Source organism: Rutilus rutilus (assembly GCF_951802725.1).
Source record: "Rutilus rutilus genome assembly, chromosome: 13".
NCBI classification, from domain to species: domain Eukaryota; kingdom Metazoa; phylum Chordata; class Actinopteri; order Cypriniformes; family Leuciscidae; genus Rutilus; species Rutilus rutilus.
The window spans coordinates 9276850-9295602 of NC_140218.1; the positions used below are offsets into that span (position 1 = coordinate 9276850).

Genomic DNA, 18753 nt, shown 5'->3' on the forward strand with positions numbered 1-18753 from the left:
TTTCAGCCAATAACTCAACTCAAGGTGTGGCTAGTCAGTGTGTTGTTTCCGTGGACAGGTAAGTTATGGCTAAGAAAGTTCGAGAAAGTGTTTAGCAATAGCCAAAGCAAAGGTATGTTTCATGGCCGGTTTAAACCGCTTTTTTTCCGGTATATGTGCAGTTTTCCATCTCACTGATGCTGCAATGTTAGATATCCGTTTTGTTATTCTAACTTATCTGTTTTGCGCGTGTTTTTACTTTGTGGACTGAACATTAGCATAGCGCTAGCATAAACGAGTCAAATGTTGCACTCACAATTGAACAACATGATGATAAATTATTATTTTATATATTGTATATTTTTAGGATGTTGCATCTTATTAATTTCTACGCCATTTGTATGGGACGACAATAGGAGGACTCCTTTAACAGGCTAGAAGCAAAAACACCTGTTAACTTACATACACTATATGTTACATGCATAAAAAGTGAGCAACATTTTTTATTTATAGGTATTTCTTATTTTCTAACCATAAAATATGCGATTATATTATATATAATTATGTGCTATGAAACAATTATTATTAATTATGTATTATTATGAAACAATATTTTATTTAGAAACATTTGACTGTAAAGGCCATCCCCACAATTGCTAAAGCATCACTACATAGCCTACTATTTAGTTTACTTTTCTACCAAAGGGAATTTATAGTTTTTAAAGAGATCAAATATAAAAGAAGATATTTTGAAGAATGATGGTAACCAAACAGTTGATGGGCCCCATAGTATTTTCCCCCTCCATACTATGGAAGTCATCAACTGTTTGGTTACTATTATTCAGCAGAAGAAATTCATACACATTAGAACAACTTGAGGGTGAGTAAATGATGACAGATTATTCATTTTTGGGTGAACTGTCCCTTTAAGTGCACAGGTTCACGTACCCTTTAGTTGTGAATCACTGGTTTAGAGATGCATGTCCTGTGTAGCAGTAAGTTAAACTCTTCCTGACCATATCACTACAAATGAAAGTTCACAGTTTGAAAAGAAGCCAATCAACTGTATAACACAAGTTTTATTTTCCCATTGTTTGTTTGTTCATTCAATAAAGAATTCACAAACTAGTTACCAAGAGAATGAGTTTATTTTTATCCTCCAAAAGAAGAATAGCAATCCATGTTGTAAAAGATCCGGGTTATTTCAGCAGAATTTTCAGATGTGTAATGTAGACAATGGGCACAGAGCACAAGATGGCTTCAGCTCAATAGTGTGTCAGAAAAACAAAAAAATAGATATCAGAATTCTATCCATTTGATGTTTTATCTCAGTGATGATCAAAAGCATAAACACACACTGTATGTTCCAGTCATCTGCAAATGAAACATTAGAAATTGTAATTTTACATAGAGTCTGGCCACTTTATATTATGATAATACAGCAATCCATTCACATTAAATCTCAAGAATTCACTCGTATCAAAATGCATTTTGTTGTTGAATGTGTTCGGTCATTTAATGAGAGACACTGTAAACATACAGTGACTATAGGAGACAATGGGATCACACTGTATTTTTTCCACAAATATCAGCACATCTGTTGTATTTCTCAGCAAAATAATCATTTGCAGAAGAACAGATCAAGTTTGTAACCAAAATATATCAGTTTGATGATGAGCATGAGTTTACCTAATTCATTTCTCTTGATTTCATGAACTCAGTCTATACACTGTAAAAAAATTCTAACCTCCCTAACTCAAAATTTTCTAGTGACTGATAACATCTACATTTTTCAATTGGCCCAAGTGAAATTCTGTAAATTTAATTTTATAATTTACAGAATTTAACTTGGGCAAATTGAAAAATTTAGATGTTATCAGTCACTAGAAAATTTTGAGTTAGGGAGGTTAGAATTTTTTTACAGTGTAGCAGTGAGGGCTTTAAAATCGAATCCTCATGTATAGTCTCTTCCAAAACCAAAATGAAGCAAAACTGTGAGGTTTCATAACCTTGTTGGCTGGCATGAGAACTAACTTGCATGAGTAACCTTAACATCACAGTTTAAATTAGCGTTAACGTTAAATCTGCGTGCATTGATGTAATGGTACTTCAACCTGTATATGCTCCCAATGAGCCAAATAATGAGAAAGAACCAAATCTCTTACCACAGCTATGCAGACGACACACAGATCTACTTAGCCCTATCGCCTAACGACTACAGCCCCATTGACTCCCTGTGCCAGTGCATTGATGAAGTAAACAGTTGGATGTGTCAAAACTTTCTTCAATTAAACAAAGACAAAACGGAAGTCATTGCGTTTGGAAACAAAGATGAAGTTCTTAAGGTGAACGCATACCTTCACTCTAGCGGTCAAGTTATTAGTTACCCATTATAAATGTGGTTTGGATTACTTTATTTGGATAACTTTATCAATGCAAAGCAATTTCGTTTTAAGTTGATTAGTAACTAATTGAATTAAACATTTTACCTTAGTAATACAACTAAATACAATTACAATAAATCAAACTTAATTATTTGTTCTGTGACTAGAGCTTTGAACATTCATTTCTGGGGGAAAACATATCCTTTTGATGTAATCTGTACAAGTAGTTCAAACTAATATCATTTTAAGAGTTCAGATGCAAAAGCCTCTAAGTGCCATCTGAAATTTTCTTCTAAAATGCTACATTTTATCAAGCTCGTATATTTAAGTTCAGTAATTTCACTTAAATGGCAATGAAAATTACCTATTAATTGTCATTTAAGTGAAATTACTGAACTTAAATATACAAGCTTGAAAAAAATGATCATTCTGGAAGAAAATTTCAGATGGCGCTTTTGCATCTGAACTCTTGATTTATAATGCAATCATATCTGACATATACTGTTGTCACGGGAGGACACAGAGAAACAGGTGGATCCAAATGTAGCATATTTATTGTTAGGGCAATCCAATTCGTAGTCATCCATGCAGGTGTCAAAATCCATAATAGCAGTCCAATAACAAATAAACAAGAAACAAAACAAGAACAGGCTAGGAAACACAGACCAGAAGTGTAGTGACGAATGACAACGACTCTGTGGCATGGACTGAAACAGACAGGGTATATATACACAGATACTAACAAGGTGACAGGAAACAGCTGTGTGCAATGATCAATGATTAGGCAGAACAGGATGATGGGAAATATAGTGCATGAGAGAATGACACCGTGGGGGACAAGGACCTCTAGTGGACACCCCGGGGAAACACAAACCTGACACTGTGACATAACCCCCCCTCTATGGAGCGGCTACCAGACGCTCCAAGACCCACAAAAAACAACCAAAACAAGAGTCCAGGAGGGAGGTGGAACGGTGGAGGATCAGGGGGAGGGATGGAGGGCCAGGTCCATGAAAGGGAACAGGAACAGGAGGTGATGGCTTAGCCAGCGGCCAGGGTAAAGCAGACGACCCATCGGGCGGCCAGGGCGAAGCAGACGATCCATCGGGCGGCCAGGGCGGAGACTTTCCCTCAGGCGGCCAGGGCAGAGCAGACAGTCCATCAGGCGGCCAGGGCGGAGACGACCCTTCGGGCGGCCATGGCGGAGACGACCGCTCAGGCGGCCAGGGCGGAGCAGACAGTCCATCGGGCGGCCATGGGATAGGAACAGGCACCCGCTCCGGAACAGACACCGGCTCAGGAACAGACACCGGCTCAGGAACAGACACCGGCTCAGGAACAGACACCGGCTCAGGAACAGACACAGGCTCAGGAACAGACACCGGCTCAGGAACAGACACCGGCTCAGGAACAGACACCGGCTCAGGAACAGACACAGACACCGGCTCAGGAACAGACACAGACACCGGCTCAGGAACAGACACAGACACCGGCTCAGGAACAGACACCGGCTCAGGCACAGGAACAGATACAGACACCGGCTCAGGAACAGACACCGGCTCAGGCTCAGGAACAGACACAGGCTCGGCGGCGGCCTTCTTGTCAGGAGACACAGGCTCGGCGGCGGCCATCTTGTCTAGAAACACCAGCTCAGCGGTGGCCATCTTGTCCGGAGACACAGGCTCGGCTGCGGCCATCTTGTCCGGAGACACTGGATCGGCAGACGTGACGTGAACAGTCTCTGAATTGGCTGACGTGAACAGTCTTTGGATCCGCAGACGTGACGTGAACAGTCTCTGGATCAGCAGACGGGACGCGAACAGTCTCCGGAATCGGCAGACGGGACCTGAACAGTCTCTGGATCGGCAGACGGGACCTGAACAGTCTCTGGACCGGCCGACATAACCTGAACAGTCCTTGGATCTGCAGACCTGCTGTGTCTCCTCCAAGCACGCAGTACAGCTACTGCATAAAAGAGGAAGACAGCCTTCCTTGCCGTGGCAGGGCTGATGGTGGGGATCTCCGGGACGGTCTCTGGGATGACAGCGGGCTGCACGGGGACGACCTCTTGGATGACAGCGGGCTGCACGAGGACGAACTCCAGGATGACAGCGGGCTGCACGGAGACGACCTCCGGGACGACAGCGGCCTGCACGGGACGATCTCCGGGACGACAGCGGGCTGCACAGGGACGACCTCCGGGACAACAGCGGGCTGCACGGGGATAACCTCCGGTACCACAGCGGCCTGTACGGGGACGACCTCCGGGACGACAGAGAGAAGGGAAGTCTTCCTCCGCCGTCATTTCTTATGGCGAGGTGCAGGCTCTGTGCTGAACAGGACCCGCGATGAAGGGTGCTCTGGGCTGAGCATCACCGGCCCATGGTCGAGGAAAGACCGGAGTGGAGGGTGGGTCCGGGGCTCACCTCTAGTACTTCCTCCCCTGCGGGCTCCACGAGTCCCTGAAAATCTGGCCAGACGGGTTCCCCTAAAAGACTCTCTGTCATCGATGGAAGGGGTTTTAGGGGATTTGAGCGCCATGGCCTCCTCATTCTGGCAGGCCAATAAAGCAAAGCCCTGAAAAATGTTCAGGCTACTGGATCCATTAGTTGACGGAGTCGTTCTGTCACGGGAGGACACAGAGAAACAGGTGGATCCAAATGTAGCATATTTATTGTTAGGGCAATCCAATTCGTAGTCATCCATGCAGGGGTCAAAATCCATAATAGCAGTCCAATAACAAATAAACAAGAAACAAAACAAGAACAGGCTAGGAAACACAGACCAGAAGTGTAGTGACGAATGACAACGACTCTGTGACATGGACTGAAACAGACAGGGTATATATACACAGATACTAACAAGGTGACAGGAAACAGCTGTGTGCAATGATCAATGATTAGGCAGAACAGGATGATGGGAAATATAGTGCATGAGAGAATGACACCGTGGGGGACAAGGACCTCTAGTGGACACCCCGGGGAAACACAAACCTGACACTGTGACAACTGTAAAGCTTCATTGTTAAACACTTCACTTAAAATATGTATATGAATTTCTTTGAACTTTTATTGAATTGCAATTCTGCTTCCTTTAATTCAAATTCAAATTGTAATTCTAGATCCTGTTTTTGACATCAATTCAAATTCAATTCAAATTCAAGAATTGAATTGGAATTAAGGAGTCATTCTCAATTAAATTCTAAATTGTGCACAAGCCTATCCTCTGAGCACATTCTCAGGGATGTGGCACGATGGCACACGCGTCTAGACCTTGGAAAGTTCCAGGTCTGGTTTAAGTAAGAACGGGACTCGGAGGTTCTGGTCTACTGCAATAATTGTTATGCAGTAGAGACCATCACTTCTGTGAGCACCCTCTAGAAAGATGCGAGCTTCTCTAATAGAAGTCGAACCTGTTTGTTGAATTGAGTCTTGAATTGAGTCCCGAAGGTGTTTGATCACTTCAGTGCTCCCTTTTAAAAAACTGCTTGTGGTTGGAGCAAGGGCTGTCCCCTCCACTTCAAAATGTTGTGGCTTCTATATTGATGCACATCATGAGGCAGTGGATTTAAATCCAAGCGGAGTGCGATTTGATCGTCAGGTCCCTGAGGCAAGCAAGGAGATATATTCGCATTGCGTCCCCTCCTTACCTTCTTGGGTCTTTTTCTCTGGTTTCTCGGCTAACTCTCACAAGTTGAGACCCCGGTCTGTGGAACAGCAGCCTCGCCCCTCTCCACCTCAGAGTTGCAGGGGGACTTGAGGCTTTTACCCAGGCACTGGAGGGTGGCAGCTCTAGTGGCGTTTTCCAGGGTTAAAGATCCCATTCAGTCGACATCGACTACATCTGACGTTCTCGACTGAAAGGGAACATTCTGGTTGCGCATGCAACCCACCATTCCCTGAAGGAGGGAACGGAGGACGTAGTCCGTTTGCCACTATATCCGGACTACCGCTGACTTCGAGTTCCGCTCGGCTCCTCAGCGAAAAACAAGGTGTGCGTGCATCTGCTTCCGTATTTATGCCCGCGTGGTGGGGCGGAATGCGCAATGCGTCTCACGCACGCCAATGCGCACATTGGCTTGTTCTAACATGCTCGAAGAAGACAGGCTCCTTAGCGTGATCCCATTCAGTCGACATCGACTACGTACTCTGGGTTTCATACGCAACCAGGACGTTCTTCAAGATGCACAAAGTTTTTTTTTCTGAAATAGAAAAGCAAAGAATTTATAAAAGTGTGATCATATTCAAGGTCAAGGACATGACACTGCATCAGTTTCATTTTTCTTTGTGTTATCAACTCTCTTTCCTTATTTCTGTGACCTGTCACTTGCTGTATGTGGGTTTTCATTTAGAAAGATAATTTTAGAGTTCATCTCAATACCATATAATTGTAATGATTCTGTCAAGGAGGAGGGGAAATGAGGAATTCCATTTGAACAGATTCAATAGACTGAAGATTAAGGTAAAAAAAAAAAAACAGCTTTGCAGACATAATCATCATAAACAAAGACAACAACCAACAACAAAAGACTAAACTGACAGGGATATAAAATGTAGACATAAGAAACTAAACTAAAGGTGAGGAATAAGTAACAAAAAAAGGACTTCTCAAATGGATGGATGATGAACATAATATATTTTTTTATAGTTAAAAACAAGGTTTTCACTAAATTAAAATTACAATAATACATAAAATGCAAGAAGGCATTGTATATATGATGTATTTCCATGTAATTTTGTAAACTACTGTACATTAAATAAGTTTAAATTACACGTGGTAATTATAAAATATGAAATAAGCATGGTATGTTTTCACAACAATGCCTTCAAAAATAAAAACCATTTAGTCTTTTCTCCAAAACCATACAGTAAAATGACTTGAAAATAAATACAGTGATAGTCAGGGTCACTCTGAACGGGAATCAAATGAAAGAATGAGCAAACATATAATAGAATGATTTTTATGAGTGTTTGAAATTGGACATGGTGTAAGAATGCACTTTTATGATTGGGGTGAATTGGCCTTTAGTTTTCTCCAAAACTATACAATAAAATGACATGAAAATAAATACAGTAATAGCCAGGGTCACTCTGAACAGGAATCAATTGAAAGAGCGAGCAAACCTATGAAGGAACACTTTTTATGAGTGTTTGAAAATGGCACATGTTGTAAGTGCTAGAATGCACTTTGGTGATTGGGGTGAATTGGCCTTTACTTTTATCCAAAACTATACAGTAAAATTACTTATAAATAAATATATTAATAGTCAGGGTCACCCTGAACATGAATCAAATGAAAGAATGAGCAAACCTATGAAGGAACACTTTTTATGAGTGTTTGAAAATGGCACATGTTGTAAGTGCTAGAATGCACTTTGGTGATTGGGGTGAATTGGCCTTTACTTTTCTCCAAAACTGTACAGTAAAATGACTTGAAAATAAATACAGTAATAGTCAGGGTCACTATGAACAGGAATAAAATGAAAATGTGAGCAAACCTATGAAGGAACACTTTTTATGAGTGTTTGAAAATGGGACAAGTTGTAAGTGCTAGAATGCACTTTGGTGATTGGGGTGAATTGGCCTTTACTTTTCTCCAAAACTGTACAGTAAAATGACTTGGAAATAAATACAGTAATAGCCAGGGTCACTATGAACAGGAATAAAATGAAAATGTGAGCAAACCTATGAAGGAACACTTTTTATAAGTGTTTGAATATGGAACATGTTGTAAGTGCTAGAATGCACTTGGGTGATTGGGGTGAATTGGCCTTTACTTTTCTCGAAAACTATACAGTAAAATTACATGAAAATGATAGCAGTTATAGCCAGTGTCATTCTGAACAGGAATCAAGTGAAAGAATGAGCAAACCTATGAAGGAACACTTTTTATGAGTGTTTGAAAATGGGACATGGTGTGCTAGAATGCACTTTTTTAATGATTGGGGTGAGTTTGTCTTTAATTTTCTCCAAAACTATACAGTAAAATTATTTGAAAATAATTACATTAATAGTCAGGGTCACTCTGAACAGGAATAAAATGAAAGAATGAGAAAACCTATGAAGGAACACTTTTTATGAGTGTTTGAAAATAGGACATGGTGTAAGCGCTAGAATGCACTTTGATGATTGGGGTGTTTGTCTTTAATTTTCTCCAAAACTATACAGTAAAATTACTTATAAATAAACACATTAATAGTCAGGGTCACCCTGAACATGAATCAAATGAAAGAATGAGCAAACCTATGAAGGAACACTTTTTATGAGTGTTTGAAAATGGCACATGTTGTAAGTGCTAGAATGCACTTTGGTGATTGGAGTGATTCGGCCTTTAATTTTCTCCAAAACTATACAGTAAAATGACATGAAAATGATAGCAGTAATAGCCAGTGTCACTCTGAACAGGAATCAAGTGAAAGAATGAGCAAACCTATGAAGGAACACTTTTTATGAGTGTTTGAAAATGGGACATGGTGTAAGCGCTAGAATGCACTTTGATGATTGAGGTGAGTTTGTCTTTAATTTTCTCCAAACCTATACAGTAAAATTATTTGAAAATAAATACAGTAATAGTCAACGTCACTCTGAACAGGAATCAAATGAAAGAATGAGCAAACCTATGAAGGAACACTTTTTATGAGTGTTTGAAAATGGGACATGGTGTTAGTGCTATAAAATGCACTTCGATAATTAGGGTGAATTGGCCTTTAGTTTTCTCCAAAACTATACAGTAAAATGACTTGTAAATAAATACAGTAATAGCCAGCGTCACTCCGCACATGAATCAACTGAAAGAATGAGCAAACCTATGAAGAAACACTTTTTATGAGTGTTTGAAAATGGGACATTGTGTAAGCGCTAGAATGCACTTTGATGATTGGGGTGTTTGTCTTTAATTTTCTCCAAAACTATACAGTAAAATTACTTATAAATAAATACAGTAATACTCAGGGTCACTCTGAACAGGAATCAAGTGGCAGAATGAGAAAACCTATGAAGGAACACTTTTTATAATTTTTTTGAAAATGGGACATGGTGTAAGCGCTAGAATGCACTTTGATGATTGGGGTGAATTGGCCTTTAATTTTCTCCAAAACTATACAGTAAAATTATTTGAAAATAATTACAGTAATAGTCAGGGTCATTCTGAACAGGAATCAAATGAAAGAATGAGCAAACCTATGAAGGAACACTTTTTATAAGTGTTTGAAAATGGGACATGGTGTAAGCGCTAGAATGCACTTTGATGATTGGGGTGAGTTTGTCTTTAATTTTCTCCAAAACTATACAGTAAAATTATTTATAAATAAATACAGTAATAGTCAGGGTCACTCTGAACAATACTCAAATGAAAGAATGAGCAAACCTATGAAGGAACACTTTTTATGAGTGTTTGAAAATGGGACATGGTGTAAGTGCAAGTGCAAAACTGACATTTTATATATAAAATGCCTGTGTGTGTGTGTGTGTGTGTGTGTGTGTGTGTGTGTGTGTGTGTGTGTGTGTGTGTGTGTGTGTGTGTGTGTGTGTGTGTGTGTGTGTGTGTGTGTGTGTTTTGAGTATCATATTTAATACATCAGGTATGAATGTATATGAATGTATATATTGTATCAGGTATGAATGTATATATCCTGCACTTGCTGCTATTGCACTTCTGGTTAGACCTAAACTGCATTTCGTTGCCTTGTACCTGTACTTGTGTAATGACAATAAAGTTGAATCTAATCTAATCTAATCTAATATTTCATAGATCAGGTTTTTAGGCAATTCAATGAGAATTAACAGATTAAAAGGCACCAAAAGTCTGTTTTGTCATATTTGTTATTTACTTTAAAATGTAAGTAAATAAATAAATAAACAAACAAACATTAATACATGATGTATAATAATTAATGAATGCTTTATATAAACAAACATTAAAATCAGCAATAAAAATGCAAATCAATTATTGTATGATAATTAACATTAATTTAATTTAGATAATTTTATTTAAATTTAATTCACATTAATTAATAAAGTATAATAATTAATGTATCATATATTAAACATTAAAATTTACAATAAAAAATGAATGATGTATAATACTTACCATTAATATGAACATGAATAAATTATGTAATAAATAATGTAAATCATATATAGGCCTACAATTATTAAAATAATAAAAAATAAACAAATATAAAAGTCATATCTTTAAAAAATCATGAAAATGTAAAAAAAAAAAGAATGATGTATAATAATTACCATTAATATGAACATGAATAAATTATGTAATAATTAATGTAAATCATATATAGGCCTACAAACATTAAAATAATAAAGATTAAACACAATTAAAAGTCGTATTTAATACAAAAATCATGAAATTTAATTATTTATGTCCTAATAAGATGGAAAATAGCAGAAAATACGTCTTAAAATCAATTTTGGTCTCTTCCAGCACCCATACCGTAAGTACACAAATAGACGCGCATACTAAAAAAAATGTGCGGCTGGCTTGACCGTGTATTTTCAACGCGCTGCCCACTTGACCGCAGTTGATTGGGGTGATTTGGCATTTACTTTTCTCTAAAACTATACAGTAAAATTATTTGAAAATAAATACAGTAATAGTCAGGGTCACTCTGAACAGGAATCAAATGAAAGAATGAGCAAACATATAATAGAATGATTTTTATGAGTGTTTGAAAATGGCACGTTGTAAGTGCTAGAATGCACTGGTGATTGGGGTGATTTGGCCTTTAGTTTTCTCCAAAACTATACAGTAAAATGACATGTAAATGATAACAGTAATAACCAGGGTCACTCTGAACAGGAATCAAGTGAAAGAATGAGCAAACCTATGAAGGAACACTTTTTATGAGTGTTTGAAAATGGGACATGGTGTAAGCGCTAGAATGCACTTTGATGATTGGGGTGAGTTTGTCTTTCATTTTCTCCAAAACTATACAGTAAAATTACTTATAAATAAATACAGTAATAGTCAGGGTTACTCTGAACATGAATCAAATGAAAGAATGAGCAAACCTATGAAGGAACACTTTTTATGAGTGTTTGAAAATGGGACATGGTGTAAGCGCTAGAATGCACTTTGGTGATTGGGGTGATTTGGCCTTTACATTTCTCCAAGACTATACAGTAAAATTATTTGAAAATAAATACAGTAATAGTCAGGGTCACTCTGAACAGGAATCAAGTGAAAGAATGAGCAAACCTATGAAGAAACACTTTTTATGAGTGTTTGAAAATAGGACAAGTTGTAAGTGCTAGAATGCACTTTGGTGATTGGGGTGATTTGCCATTTACTTTTCTCGAAAACTATACAGTAAAATTATTTGAAAATAAATACAGTAATAGTCAGGGTCACTCTGAACAGGAATCAAGTGACAGAATGAGCAAACCTATGAAGGAACACTTTTTATAAGTGTTTGAAAATTGGACATGGTGTAAGCGCTAGAATGCACTTTGGTGATTGGGGTGGATTGGCCTTTACTTTTCTCCAAAATGATACAGTAAAATTACTTGAAAATAAATACAGTAATAGTCAGGGTCACTCTGAACATGAATCAAATGAAAGAATGAGCAAACCTATGAAGGAACCCTTTTTATGAGTGAAAATGGGACATGGTGTAAACGCTAGAATGCACTTTAATGATTGGGGTGTTTGTCTTTAATTTTCTCCAAAACTATACAGTAAAATTACTTATAAATAAATACAGTAATAGTCAGGGTCACTCTGAACATGAATCAAATGAAAGAATGAGCAAACCTATGAAGGAACCCTTTTTATGAGTGTTTGAAAATGGGACATGGTGTAAGTGCTAGAATGCACTTTGGTGATTGGGGTGATTTGGCATTTACTTTTCTCTAAAACTATACAGTAAAATTATTTGAAAATAAATACAGTAATAGTCAGGGTCACTCTGAACAGGAATCAAATGAAAGAATGAGCAAACATATAATAGAATGATTTTTATGAGTGTTTGAAAATGGCACGTTGTAAGTGCTAGAATGCACTGGTGATTGGGGTGATTTGGCCTTTAGTTTTCTCCAAAACTATACAGTAAAATGACATGTAAATGATAACAGTAATAACCAGGGTCACTCTGAACAGGAATCAAGTGAAAGAATGAGCAAACCTATGAAGGAACACTTTTTATGAGTGTTTGAAAATGGGACATGGTGTAAGCGCTAGAATGCACTTTGATGATTGGGGTGAGTTTGTCTTTAATTTTCTCCAAAACTATACAGTAAAATTACTTATAAATAAATACAGTAATAGTCAGGGTCACTCTAAACATGAATCAAATGAAAGAATGAGCAAACCTATGAAGGAACACTTTTTATAAGTGTTTGAAAATGGGACATGGTGTAAGCGCTAGAATGCACTTTGATGATTGGGGTGAGTTTGTCTTTAATTTTCTCCAAAACTATACAGTAAAATTACTTATAAATAAATACAGTAATAGTCAGGGTCACTCTGAACAGGAATCAAGTGACAGAATGAGCAAACCTATGAAGGAACACTTTTTATAAGTGTTTGAAAATTGGACATGGTGTAAGCGCTAGAATGCACTTTGGTGATTGGGGTGGATTGGCCTTTACTTTTCTCCAAAATGATACAGTAAAATTACTTGAAAATAAATACAGTAATAGTCAGGGTCACTCTGAACATGAATCAAATGAAAGAATGAGCAAACCTATGAAGGAACACTTTTTATGAGTGTTTGAAAATAGGACATGTTGTAAGTGCTAGAATGCACTTTGGTGATTGGGGTGATTTGGCCTTTACTTTTCTCCAAAACTATACAGTAAAATTACTTGAAAATGATAACAGTAATAGCAAGGGTCAGTCTGAACAGGAATCAAATTGAAGAATGAGCAAACCTATGAAGGAACACTTTTTATAAGTGTTTGAAAATGGGACATGGTGTAAGCGCTAGAATGCACTTAGATGATTGGGGTGAGTTTGTCTTTAATTTTCTCCAAAACTATACAGTAAAATTATTTGAAAATAAATACAGTAATAGTCAGGGCCACTCTGAACAGGAATCAAGTGAAAGAATGAGCAAACCTATGAAGGAACACTTTTTATAAGTGTTTGAAAATGGGACATGGTGTAAGTGCTAGAATGCACTTTGATAATGGGGTGAATTGGCCTTTACTTTTCTCCAAAACTATACAGTAGAAAATAAATACAGTAATAGTCAGCGTCACTCATATGAGTGTTTGAAAATGGGACATTATGTAAGTGCTAGAACGTAAAATAAAATGGCAAAACTGTGACCTTTTATATGTAAAATGGCTGTGTGTGTGTGTGTGTGTGTGTGTGTGTGTGTGTGTGTGTGTGTGTTTTGAGTATCATATTTCATACATCAGGTATGAATGTATATTTCGTAGATCAGGTTTGTATAGCTCATAGGCAATTCAATGAGAATTAACAGATTAAAAGGCACCAAAAGCCTGTTGTGTCATATTTGTCATTTACTTTAAAATATAAGTAAATAAATAAATAAACAAACAAACATTAATACATGATGTATAATAATTAATGAATACTTTATATATACAAACATTAAAATCAGCAATAAAAATGCAAAACAATGAATGTATGATAACTAACATTAATAATTGAATTTACATAATTGTATTTAAATTAAATTGACATTAATTAATAAAGTATAATAATTAATGTATCATATATTAAACATTAAAATTGACAAAAAAATGAATGATGTAGAATTAATTAATTAATATGAACATGAATAAATTATGTAATAATTAATGTAAATCATATATAGGCCTACAATTATTAAAATAATTAAAAATAAACAAATATAAAAGTAATATCTTAAAAAAATCATGAAAATGTAAAAAAAAGAATGATGTATAATAATTAACATTAATATGAACATGAATAAATTATGTAATAATTAATGTAAATCATATATAGGCCTACAAACATTAAAATAATAAAGATTAAACACAATTAAAAGTCGTATTTAATACAAAAATCATGACATTTAATTATTTATGTCCTATTAAGATGGAAAATAGCAGAAAATGTGTCAATTTTGGCCTCTTCCAGCACCCATACCGTAAGTACACAAATAGACGCGCATACTAAAAAAAATGTGCGGCTGGCTTGACCGTGTATTTTCAACGCGCGGCCCACTTGACCGCAGTGCTTTAAATCACCTCTTTTGTGTATATGAGAGGTTTTGTAAAGGTTTTACTTGGAAGTGAGCTACGGTGACGTCACTTACATGGAGTGATAAAATTGTTTAAAACTATGTTAGCTCAGTGGTAAACAAAATTTGATAAAAAAAAAATGTTCTGTGATTTCAGCAGCAACAAAATAACCCATAATAGAGGGAAAGCTCCACGACTTCAACATTTCTGAAGAAAGCTGCTGCCAGAGAAGTAGGAAATACAGGTAGGAAATCCAAAACTAAAGAATTAATTATTGATTTTAGGAAACAGAGCCCCCCTCTTCCCCTCACTATCATTGATGGCCAACCTATTGAGATAGTACAAGAATACAAGTACCATGGCACAATAATTGATAGTAAGCTATGTTTTGAATCACACACTGATGCTGTTTGTGCCAAAGCCCACCAGCGAATGTATTTTTACAGTAGACTGAGGAATTTTAACATTGACCCCACTTTGATGAGAATGTTTTATTCTTGTTTTATTGAGTCTGTTTTAACCTTCTGTTTTATCTGCTGGTTTGGTTCCTTGTCTACAAAAAACAAAAAACGATTAGAGAGTATTGTTAGGACATGTAGCAAGATTGCAGGCATTAACTTTCCCCCTCTCTCACACATTTACTCCAACAGAGTGGCAAAGAAGGCAGCTGACCCTAGTCATCCTTTGTCCTGCCAGTTCAAGCTACTTCCCTCAGGCCGTAGGTACTCCATGCCCAGATGCAGGTCAAATAGATTCAGAAACTCATCTCAGAAGAGCATTTCACCTCTGCTGTAGCTTATATATAATATAGCTTAGCTATAGCTTCTTACTTGTAATAAACCTGGCATTATATAATAATATTGTTTGGCTCTGTGACAAATGGATTGTTGTGTTCCTAGATCCTTCAATGTTGATGCCCTGGCCTCCACCGTAGCAGAGTTGGGCGGATCATCATCTCGGATCATCATCTCTAAGGCGCTATGAACCATATGATTAGTAAGTAAAACTTCAAACATACACTAATGTCAAACATACACTAATTGTGTTGGTAAAAAAATTGTGTTTTGAAAGAAGTCTCTTATGTTCACCAAGACAATAATATTGTGAAATAACAAATTTTAAATAACTGTTTTCTATGTGAATATATTGTAAAATGTAATTAATTCCTGTGATCAAAACTTTCAGCATCACAGCTTCATATGATCCTTCAGAAATCATTCTAATATGATGATTTGACGCTCAAGAAACATTTATGATTATTACCAGCTTTCATTTTCTCAAAGGCAGAGCAGGATACCCAGGGCTTGGTTTACACCTATCACAATTTCTAGCCACTGGGGGACCATAGGCAGGCTAGGGGAACTCATATTAATGTTAAAAAACCTCATAAAGTGAAATTTTCATGCCATGGGACCTTTAAGCCTTTTCTACCAGTTTTCTATGTGAGGAAAACGCTTAACTGTACATAGCAGTCTATTTTTAATTAGTATGGTGTTTACTGAGTTATCATTTATTTATTTTAATATCACTGTCTATGCGTTAAGTCACGTTCTGCAAGTGCAAATCTCTAAATTCAACTTTGGACTTGTATTTTACAGGGGACAAGTTCTCAAATTCACATCTTTATGCTCTAGAGTTTTGCTACTCTTTTACTTACATAAATAACCTCCCTGATAATGTTCGGGGCTCAGACACACTCTCCCAATTTAAATCTAGACTAAAGACACAACTCTTTAGCCAAGCATTCAATTAACACATCTCATAATCTTGTTTTACAGTTAATATGTGATGAAATAGTAAAAAGTGCACATGATCATCTTTTGCCTGAAATAATATGAACTGCAGCTATGCTAATCTTTCTCCTGTTGTTTCCCTGTTTCTATATCAGGATGCTCAGCAAGTTCACTAGAGATTATAGCAGCTCCAGTTTGGATCCAGCCTCACTTGTGAAGACTTCAGATGATGGCAACTATAGATGGACATAAAAAAACTGCCAGATATTAAGGTGGGGTAAGTGATATTTCAAAAACGCTGTTGGACACTGTTGATATTTGGAATGAACCCAAACAAACACACCCCTTTCTTCAATGCTCCACCTCCAAAACTCACTAGATTGCCCAGCAGCCGCATCACATTATTGGTGTAAATAACTAATTTATGTTATTGCATGACCTGCTCAATAAAAGCGCAACACTAAGAACGTTTCAGGAAACACGTTTTTAATTATGATAAGGGCTGGATTTCCCAAATCTTCTTAAAGCTACATCATTCCTAAGTTATACCTTAAGCTGTACCTTATCGTTAATACGTGTTTCCCGAAACGTTCTTAGTTAATTGTACCTTCTGTAAGTCATACGTTCGGATATTTCCCCACCGGTTAATCAAAGTGTGACAACACCGGTAATACCATAATAGAAGTGACGCGCATGCGATGCAGCGTGCTCGTTTTTCCAGGCACGCATATGCCACAGCGAGATGAAAACATCTCAACTTTTCAGAATGCCACAAGAGCACCGCTGGTCATGTGACAAAAACCAACCGATCAGCTTTGGCCTTTCCGTAACAACATGGAAAACTCGGCCGAACAGCCGATCATAGCTGTACAGGGCGAGTTTTTATTTATCATCTCCATAAATATATCTAGTAGTAAAGCTAATGCAAGGGCTAGAAATCAATTATTCCTTTGCTGATACTTCCTTGTCATCATGGAGAGCGCAGTTCATGGTTGCATAGCAACGACAGACGCCACGGGAGCGCAAGTGCTTGTAGAAAGGAGAGAGCGCTTTTCACACGTTTTTAGACGCGATATGTGAACGGCTCCTAATTCAGGATAAACTGAGAATCTATTTGGTTTAAAATCATTTTTGTTTTGTTTAAAATGGAGATCACGATAACATACATCAGAATAACATGTTCTAGTCTACTTAAAAAAAAGATACTCAATTGAATCATTAATTCAAACACTTTTAAAACCAATTAATTCAGTGTCTCATTCATAAACACCTGGGCTGGGTTTCGCGATAACGTTGTCTCTTAGCGTGCTACGAAGACTCTTAAGGTATAACTTAACTAAAGGAATACCATTTATAGGCGTGTTCCCCGAACCATACCTTAGAAAGCTGCTAAAGATATTCCTTCTTCCGTGTGACGTTACCCAGTGCTGCCCGTGGCGATGCTGCTGAATCTGCTGATATTGATGGCTCGAGAATCAATCTCGTGCAGGGGCTGCTTCACTGCGTTAACTGAGAAAGCGGTGTTCTTTATAAAAGCAATTAAGAAATGTACGCGGGTTGGGTGAAAATAAACACTGACATGGATTCGGATGGCAATAAAATCACAGACTTACCCCTGTAAATGTTTAAAATACCATACGAACCCATGAGAAACAGTTAGCATCTACTTACAATTTAACTGACAGTATGCTTACACTGGCCTTTGAAAGCGCACCGCGGACAACTATTCGCTGTATCACTGCCATAGTTTGAGCAAACTCCCCACTACAATCATTCCCTTTAAATAGACTATTAAACCTATTAAACTATTAAATGATTTGCCAGCTGATGTACCTTTGATTGTTGTTAGATTTTTAATTATATTATCCAGTGTAATGACAATTTTATTCTTAGCTTTAGTCCTAACTGCTTTTTCTCAATGTTTTTCACTCTGTTACAGGTTGCCAGGAAGAATCCTTCTCTACATTGTTGCTGTTCCTTTTTGATCCCTTTTCTCCTGGAGTTCTTTCTGGTGTCATTAAAATGTCTTAACTTGAATTGTGTCTGTTCATTATACTAGAGACAGTTACACACAAAATTAAGAAGATATTTTTCAATGTCAGTAGAGCCTACTTTTTTCATATTGGATAGTCAAGTAACTCCAGGGCTGTATATATGTACATAGACATTGAGGGGGACAAGTCCTACACTGCAAAACATGCTTTTCTTACTTAGTATTTTTGTGTTGTTTCCAGTCCAAATATCTAAAAATTCTTAAATCAAGAAGTAAGAAAAAATAATCTTGATTCAATTGGAAAACAAGATTATTTTTTCTTACCCCACTGGCAGATAATTTATCTTATTTTAAGCAAAAATTACTTAAATTACTTTGTTTATCTGAAAACAAAATAGAATTTCTTATGTTATTTTACTTCTCTAGTAAATGCTTCTTGATTTAAGAATGTTTAGATATTTGGACTGGAAACA

The 18753-nt window shown here is 37.1% G+C and overlaps 1 long non-coding RNA gene across 1 annotated transcript; it reads left to right on the plus strand.

Moving 5' to 3' along the window:
• Window positions 1–14673: 14673 nt before the first annotated feature.
• On the plus strand, window positions 14674–18324 carry LOC311302147. The gene is made up of 5 exons (XR_014629544.1): window positions 14674–14798; window positions 15205–15272; window positions 15454–15550; window positions 16443–16564; window positions 18227–18324. It is a non-coding gene; the product is annotated as an uncharacterized lncRNA (long non-coding RNA).
• The last annotated feature ends 429 nt before the right edge of the window (window positions 18325–18753 follow it).